An 18,152-nucleotide genomic window follows, 5' to 3' on the forward strand; every position below is an offset into this window, starting at 1 on the left:
AACAAACACTACATACTTACCTACCGCTGTCTGTCCTCGGCGCTCTGCTTCTCTGGTCTGGCTGTGAGCGCCGGGCAGCCAGAAAGCAGAGCGGTGACGTCACTGCTCTGCTTTCTGGCTGACCGACGCTCACAGCCAGAGCAGGAGGAGTGCAGAGCACAGCGCTGGAGGACAGACAGCTGTAGGTAAGTATGTAGTGTTTGTTTTTTTACTTTTAGGATGGTAACCAGGGTAAACATCGGGTTACTAAGCGCGGCCCTGCGCTTAGTTACCCAATGTTTACCCTGGTTACCAGCGAAGACATCGCTGAATCGGTGTCACACACGCCGATTCAGCGATGTCTGCTGGGGGTCCAGCGACCAAATAAAGTTCTGGACTTTCTTCCCCGACCAGCGACAGCACAGCAGGGGCCTGATCGCTGCTGCCTGTCACACTGGACGATATCGCTAGCGAGGACGCTGCAACGTCACGGATCGCTAGCGATATCGTCTAGTGTGACAGTACCTTAACAGTAGTTCACAAGCAACCGAGGCACAGAGAGACAGTCAGCAGGGCGACACTCGCACACAGAGAGACAGTCAGCAGGGCGACACTCGCACACAGAGAGACAGTCAGCAGGGCGACACTCGCACACAGAGACAGTCAGCAGGGCGACACTCGCACACAGAGAGACAGTCAGCAGGGCAACACTCGTACACAGTCAGCAGGGCGACACACGCAGACAGACAGTCAGCAGGGCGATACTCGTACACAGAGAGACAGTCAGCAGGGCGACACTCGCACACAGAGAGACAGTCAGCAGGGCGACTCTCGCACACAGAGACAGTCAGCAGGGCGACACTCGCACACAGAGACAGTCAGCAGGGTGACACTCGCACACAGTCAGCAGGGCGACACTCGTACACAGAGAGAGAGTCAGCAGGGTGACACTCGCACACAGTCAGCAGGGCGACACTCGTACACAGAGAGACAGTCAGCAGGGCGACACTCGTACACAGAGACAGTCAGCAGGGCGACACTCGTACACAGAGACAGTCAGCAGGGCGACACTCGTACACAGAGAGACAGTCAGCAGGGCGACACTCGTACACAGAGAGACAGTCAGCAGGGCGACACTCGCACGCAGAGAGACAGTCAGCAGGGCGACACTCGCACACAGAGAGACAGTCAGCAGGGCGACACTCGCACACAGATAAACAGTCAGCAGGGCGACACTGGCACGCAGAGACAGTCAGCAGGGCGACACTCGCACGCAGAGAGACAGCAGGGCGACTCTGGCACACAGGACACGAGCTACATGGTGAGTACTGTGCGGTGTCAGGTGATTGGATGTGCACAGTGGGAGAGTGCAACGTAACATGCAGACGGGTTTCTCGGTTTCATGTAAACTAACCCTAGAGACGGCGGATGAGAAGTTTCCAGAACACTTGGGGTTTATTAACCAGTTTCACAATTTGCCGGCAATGTCCTTCCCTCATTCTTGGAGCACTTTTCTGCTCGCCAGAAATTTTACAGCATTTTCTACGATTTTCTGCTCTAAAAAGTTGCAAAATGGGTTAAAGACAAAGGTGAAAAGCTTTTTTATTTTGAAGAAATATGGAACAAATACTGTAATTTTTCTTAATTTGTTCCTTCCATCTCCTCTCTCAGTACTATCTATGCCCAGATAAGACCCCAAAATTGACATTTAGGCTTGCTATCTCCATAAGGTAACACTAGGGGGCGCGGTTCTCGTCCTCTCTGAAGAGGCTTTTTACAAAATACACTGTCACGAGTTTGTATGCTCTCCCCTTGTTTGTTTGGGTTGTCTGGGTTCTCTGATTTCCTCCCAAACTCCAAACAAATACTGATAGGGAATTTAGATTATGAGACCCGATAGTCGATATAAACAAAATAAATAATACATGATTTGCTGTTCCCTGTTTTGCCTGCAGCAGGATAAACATAACATAATAACATAGTTAGTAAGGCCGAAAAAAGACATTTGTCCATCCAGTTCAGCCTATATTCCGTCATAATAAATCCCCAGATCTACGTCCTTTTACAGAACCTAATAATTGTATGATACAATATTGTTCTGCTCCAGGAAGACATCCAGGCCTCTCTTGAACCCCTCGACTGAGTTCGCCATCACCACCTCCTCAGGCAAGCAATTCCAGATTCTCACTGCCCTAACAGTAAAGAATCCTCTTCTATGTTGGTGGAAAAACCTTCTCTCCTCCAGACGCAAAGAATGCACCCTTGTGCCCGTCACCTTCCTTGGTATAAACAGATCCTCAGCGAGATATTTGTATTGTCCCCTTATATACTTATACATGGTTATTAGATCGCCCCTCAGTCGTCTTTTTTCTAGACTAAATAATCCTAATTTCGCTAATCTATCTGGGTATTGTAGTTCTCCCATCCCCTTTATTAATTTTGTTGCCCTCCTTTGTACTCTCTCTAGTTCCATTATATCCTTCCTGAGCACCGGTGCCCAAAACTGGACACAGTACTCCATGTGCGGTCTAACTAGGGATTTGTACAGAGGCAGTATAATGCTCTCATCATGTGTATCCAGACCTCTTTTAATGCACCCCATGATCCTGTTTGCCTTGGCAGCTGCTGCCTGGCACTGGCTGCTCCAGGTAAGTTTATCATTAACTAGGATCCCCAAGTCCTTCTCCCTGTCAGATTTACCCAGTGGTTTCCCGTTCAGTGTGTAATGGTGATATTGATTCCCTCTTCCCATGTGTATAACCTTACATTTATCATTGTTAAACCTCATCTGCCACCTTTCAGCCCAAGTTTCCAACTTATCCAGATCCATCTGTAGCAGAATACTATCTTCTCTTGTATTAACTGCTTTACATAGTTTTGTATCATCTGCAAATATCGATATTTTACTGTGTAAACCTTCTACCAGATCATTAATGAATATGTTGAAGAGAACAGGTCCCAATACCGACCCCTGCGGTACCGCACTGGTCACAGCGACCCAGTTAGAGACTATACCATTTATAACCACCCTCTGCTTTCTATCACTAAGCCAGTTACTAACCCATTTACACACATTTTCCCCCAGGCCAAACATTCTCATTTTGTGTACCAACCTCTTGTGCGGCACGGTATCAAACGCTTTGGAAAAATCGAGATATACCACGTCCAATGACTCACCGTGGTCCAGTCTATAGCTTACCTCTTCATAAAAACTGATTAGATTGGTTTGACAGGAGCGATTTCTCATAAACCCATGCTGATATGGAGTTAAACAGTTATTCTCATTGAGATAATCCAGAATAACATCCCTCAGAAACCCTTCAAATATTTTACCAACAATAGAGGTTAGACTTACTGGCCTATAATTTCCAGGTTCACTTTTAGAGCCCTTTTTGAATATTGGCACCACATTTGCTATGCGCCAGTCCTGCGGAACAGACCCTGTCGCTATAGAGTCACTAAAAATAAGAAATAATGGTTTATCTATTACATTACTTAGTTCTCTTAGTACTCGTGGGTGTATGCCATCCGGACCCGGAGATTTATCTATTTTAATCTTATTTAGCCGGTTTCGCACCTCTTCTTGGGTTAGATTGGTGACCCTTAATATAGGGTTTTCATTGTTTCTTGGGATTTCACCTAGCATTTCATTTTCCACCGTGAATACCGTGGAGAAGAAGGTGTTTAATATGTTAGCTTTTTCCTCGTCATCTACAACCATTCTTTCCTCACTATTTTTTAAGGGGCCTACATTTTCAGTTTTTATTCTTTTACTATTGATATAGTTGAAGAACAGTTTGGGATTAGTTTTACTCTCCTTAGCAATGTGCTTCTCTGTTTCCTTTTTGGCAGCTTTAATTAGTTTTTTTAGATAAAGTATTTTTCTCCCTATAGTTTTTTAGAGCTTCAATGGTGCCATCCTGCTTTAGTAGTGCAAATGCTTTCTTTTTACTGTTAATTGCCTGTCTTACTTCTTTGTTTAGCCACATTGGGTTTTTCCTATTTCTAGTCCTTTTATTCCCACAAGGTATAAACCGCTTACACTGCCTATTTAGGATGTTCTTAAACATTTCCCATTTATTATCTGTATTCTCATTTCTGAGGATATTGTCCCAGTCTACCAGATTAAGGGCATCTCTAAGCTGTTCAAACTTTGCCTTCCTAAAGTTCAATGTTTTTGTGACTCCCTGACAAGTCCCCCTAGTGAAAGACAGGTGAAACTGCACAATATTGTGGTCGCTATTTCCTAAATGCCCAACCACCTGCAGATTTGTTATTCTGTCAGGTCTATTAGATAGTATTAGGTCTAAAAGTGCTGCTCCTCTGGTTGGATTCTGCACCAATTGTGAAAGATAATTTTTCTTGGTTATTAGCAGAAACCTGTTGCCTTTATGGGTTTCACAGGTTTCTGTTTCCCAGTTAATATCCGGGTAGTTAAAGTCCCCCATAACCAGGACCTCATTATGGGTTGCAGCTTCATCTATCTGCTTTAGAAGTAGACTTTCCATTCTTTCTGTTATATTTGGGGATTTGTAACAGACCCCAATGAGAATTTTGTTACCATTTTTCCCTCCATGAATTTCAACCCATATGGACTCGACATCCTCATTCCCTTCGCTAATATCCTCCCTTAAAGTGGACTTTAGACAAGACTTTACATAGAGACAAACCCCTCCTCCTCTCCGATTTTTACGATCCTTTCTAAACAGACTGTAACCCTGTAAGTTAACTGCCCAGTCATAGCTTTCATCTAACCATGTCTCGGTTATTCCCACTATGTCAAAGTTACCTGTAGATATTTCTGCTTCTAGTTCTTCCATCTTGTTTGTCAGGCTTCTGGCGTTTGCGAGCATGCAGTTTAGAGGATTTTGTTTTGTTCCAATCTCCTCACTGTGGATTGTTTTAGAAATGTTCTTACCTCCCTTCTGAGTATGTTTTCCTGGGTCGTCTTTGTACGAGTCTAATGTTTTTCTTCCCGTCCCCTCTTCTTCTAGTTTAACGCCCTCCTGATGAGTGTAGCGAGTCTTCTGGCGAATGTGTGTTTCCCAGGTTTGTTGAGGTGTAGTCCGTCTCTGGCGAGGAGTCCATCATACCAGTAATTCACACCGTGGTCCAGGAATCCAAATCCTTGTTGTCTGCACCATCGTCTTAGCCAGTTGTTTGCATCAAGGATCCTGTTCCATCTCCTGGTGCCATGCCCATCTACTGGAAGGATAGAAGAAAAAACTACCTGTGCATCCAGTTCCTTTACTTTCTTCCCCAACTCTTCAAAGTCCTTGCAGATTGTCGGTAGGTCCTTCCTTGCCGTGTCATTGGTGCCAACATGTATCAGAAGAAATGGGTGGACGTCCTTGGAGCTGAAGAACTTTGGTATCCTATCGGTCACATCCTTGATCATCGCACCTGGAAGGCAGCATACTTCTCTTGCAGTTATGTCCGGTCTGCAGATGGCTGCTTCTGTGCCTCTCAGTAGTGAGTCTCCCACCACCACCACTCTTCGTTGCTTCTTGGCTGTACTTTTTGCTGTCACTTGTTGCTGTGTGCCCTTTTCTTTTTTGCTTGCTGGTATTGCTTCATTCTTAGGTGTGCCATCTTCATCCTCTACAAAGATTTGATATCGGTTCTTCAGTTGTGTGGTTGGTGATTTCTCCATGGTCTTCTTGCTTCTTTTGGTCACATGCTTCCACTCATCTGCTTTTGGAGGTTCTCTGACACTTTTTGCACCTTCTGTGACCAGTAGAGATGCTTCTGTTCTGTCTAGAAAGTCTTCATTCTCTTTGATGAGTTTCAAAGTTGCTATTCTTTCTTCCAGACCCCGCACCTTTTCTTCTAAAAGGGCCACTAGTCTACACTTCTGACAGGTGAAATTGGATTCTTCTTCTGGTCGATCTGTGAACATGTAGCACATGCTGCAGCTCACCATGTAGGTTGTCACATCTGCCATGTTGCTCCTAGATCCTGCTGACTTGCTGTGTGTTTTCCTTCTTGTGTAATCTACTCAGCCAAGCTCTCTTGCAATAATGTCCTACAGGCAAAAATTCGCGCGCCGTAAGGATAGTGCATGCAGTGAGCAACAGCGGCCTCCAGGGGGAGTGTTGTACAATATAATCATGAAATTTACAAACTCGGGAATTCGAGAATTTGTGCAGATAATAATAATTTTATTTTTATAGCGCCAACATATTCCGCAGCAAACCATATCCTGTAATCATAATAGAATGTTAATAGTTTATTATTAATTAACAAAATACAAAGTGAATGAACAAAAGAGAAATCTAAATCCCATCAGTATCCGATGACCGCCCGTCGCTTCAATCATCATTATCTGGTGACCACCCGTCGACTCCATGATAGTTCCAAACCCCTTGGAGATCTGACCCCAGATCTTCTGTGTGCCTTCCTGATGTAATTTCATGACGGATAAGTATCTACTTGGATTTCTCAGCATTAAGGACATCAAGAAATTTGATGAATCAGCTAAAAACCTCTGGAAACCACCAAAATTCACCCGCAATGTTATATAAAAAATCATGAATATGAATAGAATGATACCTCGATATCTTTTATCTGATGAACGGTTCCCGACAACGCGTAAATTAAAATTTTGTTTGTTTCACCCTTTTCTGAGATCTATAACTTTACTTTTCCAGCACTTTTATAAATTTTTTTGCATGGCGAGCTGACATTTTTATCGGTACCATTTTGGAGTACGTACATTTTGATTGCAGTTTTTGGTGGAAGTGATGCTTCTGAAACAAAAAAAAGGCAATTCGGGTACTTCAAAGAAATTGTTTTCTTAACGTACGTTTTAAATTATTTTATTTTTGATATTTTTTACAGACTTGTCGATACCATATATCTTTATATATTATAGCCAGGAAAAGGGGGTGCGCTACATTATCGAGCATATTCCTTACGTCGCCTTTCATGCCCTGAACCTGGATCACAGTAGACTGATAGAGTTTGCTGTCATTCCATGACCTTTTTGTAGCTCCTCCCACGTGTCCTTTGCCGTTTTACATTTGCATTTATGCATAATTTGCGCATCGCTTATACTAATGGAGATGGGGTTTTGTGGTTTGATTCTTTTCTATCCATGCTTCCGGTAGTGGATCAGGTCTCAGCTCCTGCGTATGTAATGCATGACTGCTGCATTTCGTGCTTCGGTAAATTTTAGGCCACACCTCTTACCACACCCATTTCACAATGAGCCACACCCATATCCACGCCCCACCCACACCCATTTAGCACTGCTGATCACACTGTTTCAGAAACAATTATAAACAAAAAAATATGGCGACAGTGCTCCATACTGTATAATAGCCACACAGTGCTCCATACTGTATAATAGCCACACAGTGCTCCATACTGTATAATAGCCACACAGTGCTCCATACTGTATAATGGCCACACATGATGCTCCATACTGTATAATGGCCACACATGATGCTCCATACTGTATAATGGCCACACAGTGCTCCATACTGTATAATGGCCACACATGATACTCCATACAGTATAATGGCTCCACATGATGCTCCATACTGTATAATGACCGTACATGATGCTCCATACTGTATAATGGCCCCACATGATACTCCATACAGTATAATGGCTCCACATGATGCTCCATACTGTAATGGCCCCACATGATGCTCAATACTGTATAAAGGCCACACAGTGCTCCATACAGTATAATGGCCCCACATGATGCTCAATACTGTGTAATGGCCACACAGTGCTCCATACTGTATAATGGCCCCAAATGAGGCTGTGTACAGTATAATGGCCCCACATGAAGCACCCAGTTTCCCAACATCTCCTAGCAACCAGTCGATGAATGAATAATGGATCATGGTCAGTGCAGTGCGGGACAAGTAAGATCCCGGCCATGACCGCGGGGCGGACTCAAAATCGGGACTGCCTCGCTGGATCCGGGATGGTAAGGAGGTCTGTACTAGATATAATGCCTGGTACCTCAGTCCCATAGACCATAATACTAGGTGTAACACCTGGTACCTGAGGCTCACAGACCATAATACTAGGCGTAACACCTGGTACCTCAGTCCCACAGACCATAATACTAGGTGTAACACCTGGTACCTCAGGCCTGCGGACCATGATACTAGGTGTAACACCTGGTACCTCAGTCCCACAGACCATAATACTAGGCGTAACACCTGGTACCTCAGTCCCACAGACCATAATACTAGGCGTAACACCTGGTACCTCAGGCCCACAGACCATAATACTAGGTGTAACACCTGGTACCTCAGGCCCACAGACCAATACTAGGTGTAACACCTGGTACCTCAGGCCTGCGGACCATAATACTAGGTGTAACACCTGGTACCTCAGGCCTGCGGACCATGATACTAGGTGTAACACCTGGTACCTCAGGCTCACAGACCATAATACTAGGTGTAACACCTGGTACCTCAGGCCTGCGGACCATGATACTAGGTGTAACGCTTGGTACCTCAGGCCTGCGGACCATAATACTAGTTGTATCACCTGGTACCTCAGGCCTGCGGACCATGATACTAGGTGTAACACCTGGTACCTCAGGCCTGCGGACCATGATACTAGGTGTAACACCTGGTACCTCAGTCCCACAGACCATAATACTAGGCGTAACACCTGGTACCTCAGGCCCACAGACCATAATACTAGGTGTAACACCTGGTACCTCAGGCCCACAGACCAATACTAGGTGTAACACCTGGTACCTCAGGCCTGCGGACCATGATACTAGGTGTAACGCTTGGTACCTCAGGCCTGCGGACCATGATACTAGGTGTAACGCTTGGTACCTCAGGCCTGCGGACCATGATACTAGGTGTAACACCTGGTACCTCAGGCCTGCGGACCATAATACTAGTTGTAACACCTGGTACCTCAGGCCTGCGGACCATGATACTAGGTGTAACGCTTGGTACCTCAAGCCTGCGGACCATGATACTAGGTGTAACACCTGGTACCTCAGGCCTGCGGACCATGATACTACGTGTAACGCTTGGTACCTCAGGCATGAGGATGCATTTGCTTGCACAGTGCCTCCACCAGAGTTTTGCTTTTAGGATGGGTAATGGGAGTTTCATCCGCCATGGGTGACTCCGGAAACCTCGGCCGAGCCCTCAGTCAGAATTAATAATGCAATAAAGCTGTAAGGTATAGAAAACAGAAAAAGCGCTTATTGCCATAGCAACAAGTAGGCCGAAGTGGTAGGCCCGACACCCCACACAAAGTGATTACTCTGACAACAAGCAACAATAGTCCCCAATGTCGGAGGGCTCCATGTAGGCATCAATCATGGAGGGCTCCTCGGGGGCATCGCTCAGGAATTTCACACAGTGACTTTGTGAATTATCAGTGAGCTCCAGTTGTTTCTGGCAGTTCTCTCAGTTGACAAAGAAACTTCAAGCCTCAGTGGAGGATTCTCATACCCTAGAATGTGGCAGAAAATCATAGATCAGGCAGCAATGTGTGGAGAGATTCGCCTTGTAGGCAGAGGTCAGTCAGTCGTATTCTGTGCCTGTTCTCCTGACAGGCTGAGGTCTGTAGCTGAACTTTGTAGTTCTCCACACTGTGTCCTCTTTTTTTCATTTTACCCCTCAACCTTTTCCACAGCCACTAATCATTTCTTCACATGTGAATTCATCTATTATTTCACTACTTCATACTGCCACCTATCCCTCATAATTTACACTGCTGCTCCACTTACTCAGAATCACTGCTGTGTGTAACATAACAAAGTAGTGTTTGGAGAATAACTACAGGCGACTAAACCATCAATTAAAAAAAGATGATGTGACTACTGGGGGCCCCAAACCTGCTGGATATCAAACTGTCATCAACAGAACGTGGCACAAAAAGCATCAGGAGGCGAGCGATGAATGAATTACGGTGCCACCTGATGCCAGCCTCTCGCTCCCCAGATGGCTCTGCCATTCCTTGGCTGAAATGGCCAAACATTTTCTTTTCTTTCTAGAGGCAGGAAACCTATGATTTGTGACATGGCTGCTCTCTCTGGTGTGCCCGGTTCCTGTGTGTGCGCCAGGTGTGGTCACAGAGCTGAGATAATGCGTGCGCCTCTTAAGAAATTTATACGCCATCAAGATAAGCGTGCACAATACCAGTCTTAATGAATCGGCCCCTAAGTGTTTGTGAGGTGTATACCATTGTATTTACTCCATGTTTACTTCTTTCTGTCTTTTTATGTAGGATGTAAGAAGGACTCTGCAGTAAGGTCACCTGTGACTTCCATCCCATTAATGTCTCACGGAACGTAAGAATCCTCCACTTTTTGATGTGATGACTTTCATCCAACTATGTGTACAGAGTTTGGGAGAAGTGAGACCGGCTGCTGAATAAAGAGCTAAATGCCTAAATCCTGTATGCGGCAGTCACTTATATGTGGATAACACTGTCGTGAAGCAGCAAGGCCGGCGGTAGAGTGACTTTACATATACCACTGGACAAAAGCATTGCCTAATCATTGGGTTCAGGTTTATCATTGGGTCCCATTGTGCCTCGTTGAGCAGTCTGTCTTTAGACATTTCTGAAAGAATGGGTCGGTCTAGAGAGCTCACTGAATTCGAGCGTGGTACCGTAATAGGATGCCACAGGTGTAAGAAATCAGTTCGTGAAATTTCTTCCATCCTCCATATTCCACGATCAACTGTGAGTGGTATTATTGATAAATGGAAGCGTTTAGGAACCATAGCTACTCAACCACGAAGTGGCAGACCACGTAAAGTGACAGATCTGGGTCGCCGAGTGCTGACGCAGATAGTACATAAAAGTGACCAACGTTCCGCCGACTCCATAACTGCAGAATTCCAGAACGCCTCTGGCATCAACATCAGCACAAAAACTGTGCGCCGGGAGCTCCATGAAATGGGTTTCCATGGCCGAGCGGGGGCGTGCAAGAAAAACAGTGTAGTAAAGCCTCAGTCACCAGTGGCCTCCACCCCATTAACTTCAGTTAAGACAGAAGAATCCTCCAGCGTCTCCACTTCTACAGCCTCGTCCAATAACCTGGACCATATTAATTAACCGCATACCCAAAGTCAAGGTGCTGAAAAATGTGATGTTGACTTCAAAAAGTTTATAACTTCCCTGCAAATCAGAAGAATGATCCTCAGCCCAGGAGACCCTGTGTACACAAGTGGGGATAAGGTGCGATCAGGAGAGGGACTGTTAAGACTATCGCTACTATCATACTGTCCTGACCGGCACCACTTGTGATTCATGACTCTCTACGTTGCCCGCTACCAGCTTGGCAAATCTGAATCACATTCATTCAACAATGACTTGTGTAAGGAAAGGAGAGAAAGAACAAGGCTACGATGGAGGCCCATCTATCGAGACAGTGCCGCTAAAGCCGCTGCCAAACTGGAGTGGTCCACATGGTCAGATGCTCCACTTCTCTATGTGTCTGATGACATTTCAGATCTTTCCACTCTACGTGGTGGTCGGTGTCAACATGGCACTGGCTTCCAAAATGTAACAGCCAGCTATTTCCTCTCTTTGGCATGCCAGAGAAGATCAGAGGTTTGCAGGACTTATTCATTGGAAATGAACAGAGAGCTAGAGCCTACTGCACGTTACGTCTTTGCTGCAGGGACTAAATGTGACACCATTGGTGGTCACAGAAGAGGGCCACTGTGCAAGAACAAGTTAAGTAAATAAGGCAGCACACTGCGGCGCTAGAACATACAAACTTGAAAAACGAAATTTGAACTGCATTACTGCACTAGAAATATGAAAAATGAGAGCTTTTAGCGCATAAAAATGGCCAATTTTATGTGTACCTGGTAGCCCCTTTACGGCATCTCTCTTATACCAGGTCCTATGCTTGCCTTACCTCGCTGAGAATAAACGTCTCCATCTGAATGGGTACATGTGAAACCTCTTCTTAGACTAGAATTCTCTCTCTCTGTGGAGGGGTATTGGACCTGCTGTAATTAAAACACCTGTAGGCTAGGAGGCGGAGTGCACAATCAGAAGGCTAGAGAATACATTTCAAAAACCTGACCTGCACATCCAAACATAGACTCAGTGTGAACAGGTGCTGTTTGTATGTTCTAGCGCTGCAGTATGCTGCCTTATTTACTTAACTATATACGAGTTGGCGACTCTGGGTTCAGCACCTGTTCACACTGAGTCTATGTTTGGATGTGCAGGTCAGGTTTTTAAACTGTGCAAGAACAACACATGGGCCCATTGCAGTCAAACAAGTCATCATAATGCACAATTCCACCTGCTTTGAAGTTGGCAGTGGGCCCCCTTACCTCTTGGGGCTCCTGTTGCACCAATGATATGACCGCCTATGTATGACACCATGCTAGCCTTTTAAGAGCTGTGAAAAATGGGAGAAGATCGTATATTGCATTTCATGAATAATGCTCTTAACTTGGTTCAACCCAACTGAGGGGAAGGGTACAAGGCAGAAACCCTTGAGGATCATCCCGTTCCATTGTGGCAGAGTTGTGCTACATTGCGGACTTTGTTGAAGTTGGTACCTGCATGGCGGTTTGCACGTTGGCATTGAAGTAAAGGCTTCTGCGCAACGAATCACATTCACGTCTGCTCCACGTGAGCTTGGGACATTGACGAGAGCTTTTCCTCTGTATGAAAGAGGAATGTCTGCAGTTTGTTACTAACGCATTTTGTTTCCTAAGTTTGGATATGTTTGCACAGGATGACGCACTGAGGTCTCCGGTTCACTGGTGGAGACACCTTTGCTTTATCTTTCAAGTAATGTTTTGTATTAATCAATAATATGGCGTGTGTAGACATCATGTCGTGGAATTTATAGGGCCTCAAGGATGCAAAAAAAAGTTGCCCTGTGCTTTAGTTCCTATGATAGCGGGCTAGCACTGACATACAGTGGGGCAAAAAAGTATTTAGTCAGTCAGCAATAGTGCAAGTTCCACCACTTAAAAAGATGAGAGGCGTCTGTAATTTACATCATAGGTAGACCTCAACTATGGGAGACAAACTGAGAAAAAAAAATCCAGAAAATCACATTGTCTGTTTTTTTAACATTTTATTTGCATATTATGGTGGAAAATAAGTATTTGGTCAGAAACAAAATTTCATCTCAATACTTTGTAATATATCCTTTGTTGGCAATGACAGAGGTCAAACGTTTTCTGTAAGTCTTCACAAGGTTGCCACACACTGTTGTTGGTATGTTGGCCCATTCCTCCATGCAGATCTCCTCTAGAGCAGTGATGTTTTTGGCTTTTCGCTTGGCAACACGGACTTTCAACTCCCTCCAAAGGTTTTCTATAGGGTTGAGATCTGGAGACTGGCTAGGCCACTCCAGGACCTTGAAATGCTTCTTACGAAGCCACTCCTTCGTTGCCCTGGCGGTGTGCTTTGGATCATTGTCATGTTGAAAGACCCAGCCACGTTTCATCTTCAATGCCCTTGCTGATGGAAGGAGGTTTGCACTCAAAATCTCACGATACATGGCCCCATTCATTCTTTCATGTACCCGGATCAGTCGTCCTGGCCCCTTTGCAGAGAAACAGCCCCAAAGCATGATGTTTCCACCACCATGCTTTACAGTAGGTATGGTGTTTGATGGATGCAACTCAGTATTCTTTTTCCTCCAAACACGACAAGTTGTGTTTCTACCAAACAGTTCCAGTTTGGTTTCATCAGACCATAGGACATTCTCCCAAAACTCCTCTGGATCATCCAAATGCTCTCTAGCAAACTTCAGACGGGCCCGGACATGTACTGGCTTAAGCAGTGGGACACGTCTGGCACTGCAGGATCTGAGTCCATGGTGGCGTAGTGTGTTACTTATGGTAGGCCTTGTTACATTGGTCCCAGCTCTCTGCAGTTCATTCACTAGGTCCCCCCGTGTGGTTCTGGGATTTTTGCTCACCGTTGTTGTGATCATTCTGACCCCACGGGGTGGCATTTTGCGTGGAGCCCCAGATCGAGGGAGATTATCAGTGGTCTTGTATGTCTTCCATTTTCTAATTATTGCTCCCACTGTTGATTTCTTCACTCTAAGCTGGTTGGCTATTGCAGATTCAGTCTTCCCAGCCTGGTGCAGGGCTACAATTTTGTTTCTGGTGTCCTTTGACAGCTCTTTGGTCTTCACCATAGTGGAGTTTGGAGTCAGACTGTTTGAGGGTGTGCACAGGTGTCTTTTTATACTGATAACAAGTTTAAACAGGTGCCATTACTACAGGTAATGAGTGGAGGAAAGAGGAGACTCTTAAAGAAGAAGTTACAGGTCTGTGAGAGCCAGAAATCTTGATTGTTTGTTTCTGACCAAATACTTATTTTCCACCATAATATGCAAAAAAAATGTTAAAAAAACAGACAATGTGATTTTCTGGATTTTTTTTTCTCAGTTTGTCTCCCATAGTTGAGGTCTACCTATGATGTAAATTACAGACGCCTCTCATCTTTTTAAGTGGTGGAACTTGCACTATTGCTGACTGACTAAATACTTTTTTGCCCCACTGTATGTCTATATGAGACTTACGAGGGAAAGGATAGAAGGTATCTAATACAACTTGTATGGAGGTCACACATTGCACTCTGTCTGCTCTGGAGGAATAAGTCTCCTAAATCCATGGGTCCATTACTTTTTCATGAAATAAGTCTATGATTGACCCGGAAGGCAGATTCATGTGTATATTTTGTTCTCTCTCCAATGTGACAGGTCTGTTAGTGGCACTTTATATAACCCCTACGTTACTCCAGATATTCTCAAGAAAAAGCTTCTTTGTTTTTTTTTTTGTTTTTTTTTAAACATCCAATCTTCCCAAAATTCCAATATTTCTGCTGAAAGATTTTAAAGCCTCATGGCAAGGTAAAAGAGGGTCGAAATCTAAAATCTTTCTCCAATATCTAGAACTGAGAAAACCAAACAAGGAAAACTAGGAAAAAAGTTGCAGTCGGGTTCTCCACTGTCTCACTATTTGACAGTTGTGTAAGACTTCCAGCTCCTTCGGGTGAGCTGCGGGCATCTTTGGACGTATAGTGGACATGGAATATCTTAAAATCCCATCCACTATGCTGCAATATCTGTACACTGTGGGTTGGATGCTGCACAAGTACAGAGCGTCCAACTCGCAGCGCTTACTGATCGTCTCCATATACCCTTGAAGGTTCAGTGACATCATGCCCATTTATCTCTCGAGTTTGTGTTTTAAGAAGAATGGCAAAGATTAATCTGCTAAACATTGTACTTAAAAACTATACTGTTGTAAAATGTGGACCTATTGATTTTGTTTTATCTAAAAATGTTTTGTACTTAAAATGGAAAATGATATGTTGTTGTTTTCAATAAAAATCTGATAAAATAAAAAAAATATTGTAACTATGTTCAAGAATATAACTACTGTAATACTGCTCCCTATGTACAAAATTATAACTACTATAATACTGCCCACTATGTACAACAATATAACTACTATAATACTTCACCTATGTACAAGATTATAACTACTACATACTGCCCCAGTACAAGAATATAACTACTAAAATACTGCTCCTATGTACAAGAATATAACTACTATAATACTGCCCCTTATGCACAAGAATATAGCTACTATTATACTTCCCCTATGTACAAGAATATAACTACTATAATACTGCTTTAATGTACAATAATATAACTACTATAATACTGCCCACTATGTACAACAATATAACTACTATAATACTTCACCTATGTACAAGATTATAACTACTACATACTGCCCCAGTACAGGAATATAACTACTAGAATACTGCCCCCTATGTACAAGAATATAACTACTATAATACTGCCCCCTATGTACAAGAATATTACTACTATAATACTGCCCCTTATGTACAAGAATATAACTGCTATAATACTGCCCCCTATGTACAAGAATATAACTACTATAATACTGCCCCTATGTACAAGAATATAACTACTATAATACTGCTCCTATGTACAAGAATATAACTACTATAATACTGCTCCTATGTACAAGAATATAACTACTATAATACTGCTCCCATGTACAAGAATATAACTACTATAATACTGCCCCTATGTACAAGAATATAACTACTATAATACTGCTCCTATGTACAGTAATATAACTACTATAATACTGCCCCTATGTACAAGAATATAACTACTAGAATACTGCCCCCTATGTACAAGAATATAACTACTATAATACTGCCCCTATGCACAAGAATATAACTACTATAATACTGCTCCTATGTACAAGAATATAACTACTATAATACTGCCCCTATATACAAGAATATAACTACTATAATACTGCCCCTATGCACAAGAATATGACTACTATAATACTGCTCCTATGTACAACAATATAACTACTATAATACTGCTCCTATATACAAGAATATAACTGGTGTCGGACCCTGGCCTGACTGATCGGACATTGGTGACCTGTAGTGATGAGCGAGTGTACTCGTTCCTCGGGCGATCTCCGAGTATTTGTGACTGCTCGGAGAATTAAATTTCATCGCCTCAGCTGCATGATTTACGGCTGCTAGACAGGCGAAATACATGTGAGGAATGCCTGTTTGTTAGGGAATTCTCACATGTACTCAGACTGGCTAGCAGCCGTAAATCATGCAGCTGAGGTGATGAAAACTAAATCTCCGAGCACATCCAAATACTCAAAGATCACCCGAGCTTGCTCAGGGAGACTCGAGCAACAATGCTACTTGCTCATCACTAGTGACTAGTGATGAGCGAACATACTCGTTGCTCGGGTGATCTCCGAGAATTTGTTAGGGTTCGGAGATTTCGTTTTTGTTGACGCAGCTGCATGATTTACGGCTGCTAGCCAGCCTGAGTACATGTGGGGGTTGCCTGGTTGCTAGGGAATCCCCACATGTAATCAAGCTGGCTAGCAGCCGTAAATCATGCAGCTGAAGTGAAGAAAACAATCTCCAAGCACTCAGCCGAGAGTTCTCGGGAAAAGCCGATAGGTTATCAATGCTGGACAACCTCTTTATGTTGACACAAGTCCATTCCACTTTATATGCACCCTGAAATATCAATTCTACATTGTTTCGTGCTCAGACTGTTTACACAGAGTGCTGCCGAGAATGATGATTTTTTTTTGTGCAAACCAAAAGATCATTTCACCCGACAATCTAGGGCTTTGCTCATTCATCGGGTGATAAGCACCCTGTTCAGACTACATGAATATCATGAAATCAGTGTTCCTAGGAAGAATAATCATGCGGTGTAAATGGACCTCTAGTTAACCATCCCACATACATTCTTCTCTTATATGGTTCTCAGTATTATAGACGTCTTCTATGTAACTCATTATCTTCACTTTCTGCAGTCAGTGGTCAGGGGCTCTTACTCACTGACCTCAGATATAATGGAGGAGGCTCTATCCCTGTCATTGACCTCGCATATAATGGACGAGGCTCTATCCCTGTCAGTAACCTCAGATATAATGGAGGCTCTATCCCTGTCAGTAACCTCAGATATAATGGAGGAGGCTCTATCCTTGTCAGTGACCTCAGATATAATAGAGGAGGCTCTATGCCTGTCACTGACCTCGCATATAATGGAGGAGGCTCTATCCCTGTCAGTTACCTTAGATATAATAGAGGAGGCTCTATCCCTGTCACTGACCTCGCATATAATGGAGGAGGCTCTATCCATGTCAGTTACCTTAGATATAATGGACGAGGCTCTGTTAGTGACCTCAGATATAATGAAGGAGGCTATATTGCTGTCAGTTACCTTAGATATAATGGAGGAGGCTGTATCTCTGTCAGTTACCTAAAGGTACCGTCACATTTAGCGACGCTGCAGCGATCTAGACAACGATCCCGATCGCTGCAGCGTCGCTGTGTGGTCGCTGGAGAGCTGTCACATAGACAGCTCTCCAGCGACCAACGATGCCGAAGTCCCCTGGTAACTAGGGTAAACATCGGGTTACTAAGCGCAGGGCCGCGCTTAGTAACCCGATGTTTACCCTAGTTACCAGTGCTAATGTAAAAAAAACCAAACACTACATACTTACATTCCGGTGTCTGTCCCCCGTCGCTGTGCTTTCCTGCACTGACTGTGAGCGCCGGCCGTAAAGCACAGCGGTGACGGCACTGCTGTAATCTACTTTACTGCTGGCCGGCGCTGACAGTGCAGGGAAGCAGAA

The 18,152-nt window shown here is 44.0% G+C and overlaps 1 long non-coding RNA gene across 1 annotated transcript in view; it reads left to right on the forward strand.

The window, feature by feature from the left end:
* LOC138661577 (uncharacterized) overlaps positions 1-11,708 on the forward strand; it is a 33,248-nt gene extending 21,540 nt beyond the window's left edge. Inside the window, exon 3 of the long non-coding RNA XR_011317945.1 lies at positions 10,204-11,708. This is a non-coding gene — a long non-coding RNA (uncharacterized lncRNA). The remainder of the gene's footprint in view (positions 1-10,203) is intronic.
* The last annotated feature ends 6,444 nt before the right edge of the window (positions 11,709-18,152 follow it).

Source organism: Ranitomeya imitator, chromosome 2, assembly GCF_032444005.1.
Source record: "Ranitomeya imitator isolate aRanImi1 chromosome 2, aRanImi1.pri, whole genome shotgun sequence".
Classification (NCBI taxonomy): domain Eukaryota; kingdom Metazoa; phylum Chordata; class Amphibia; order Anura; family Dendrobatidae; genus Ranitomeya; species Ranitomeya imitator.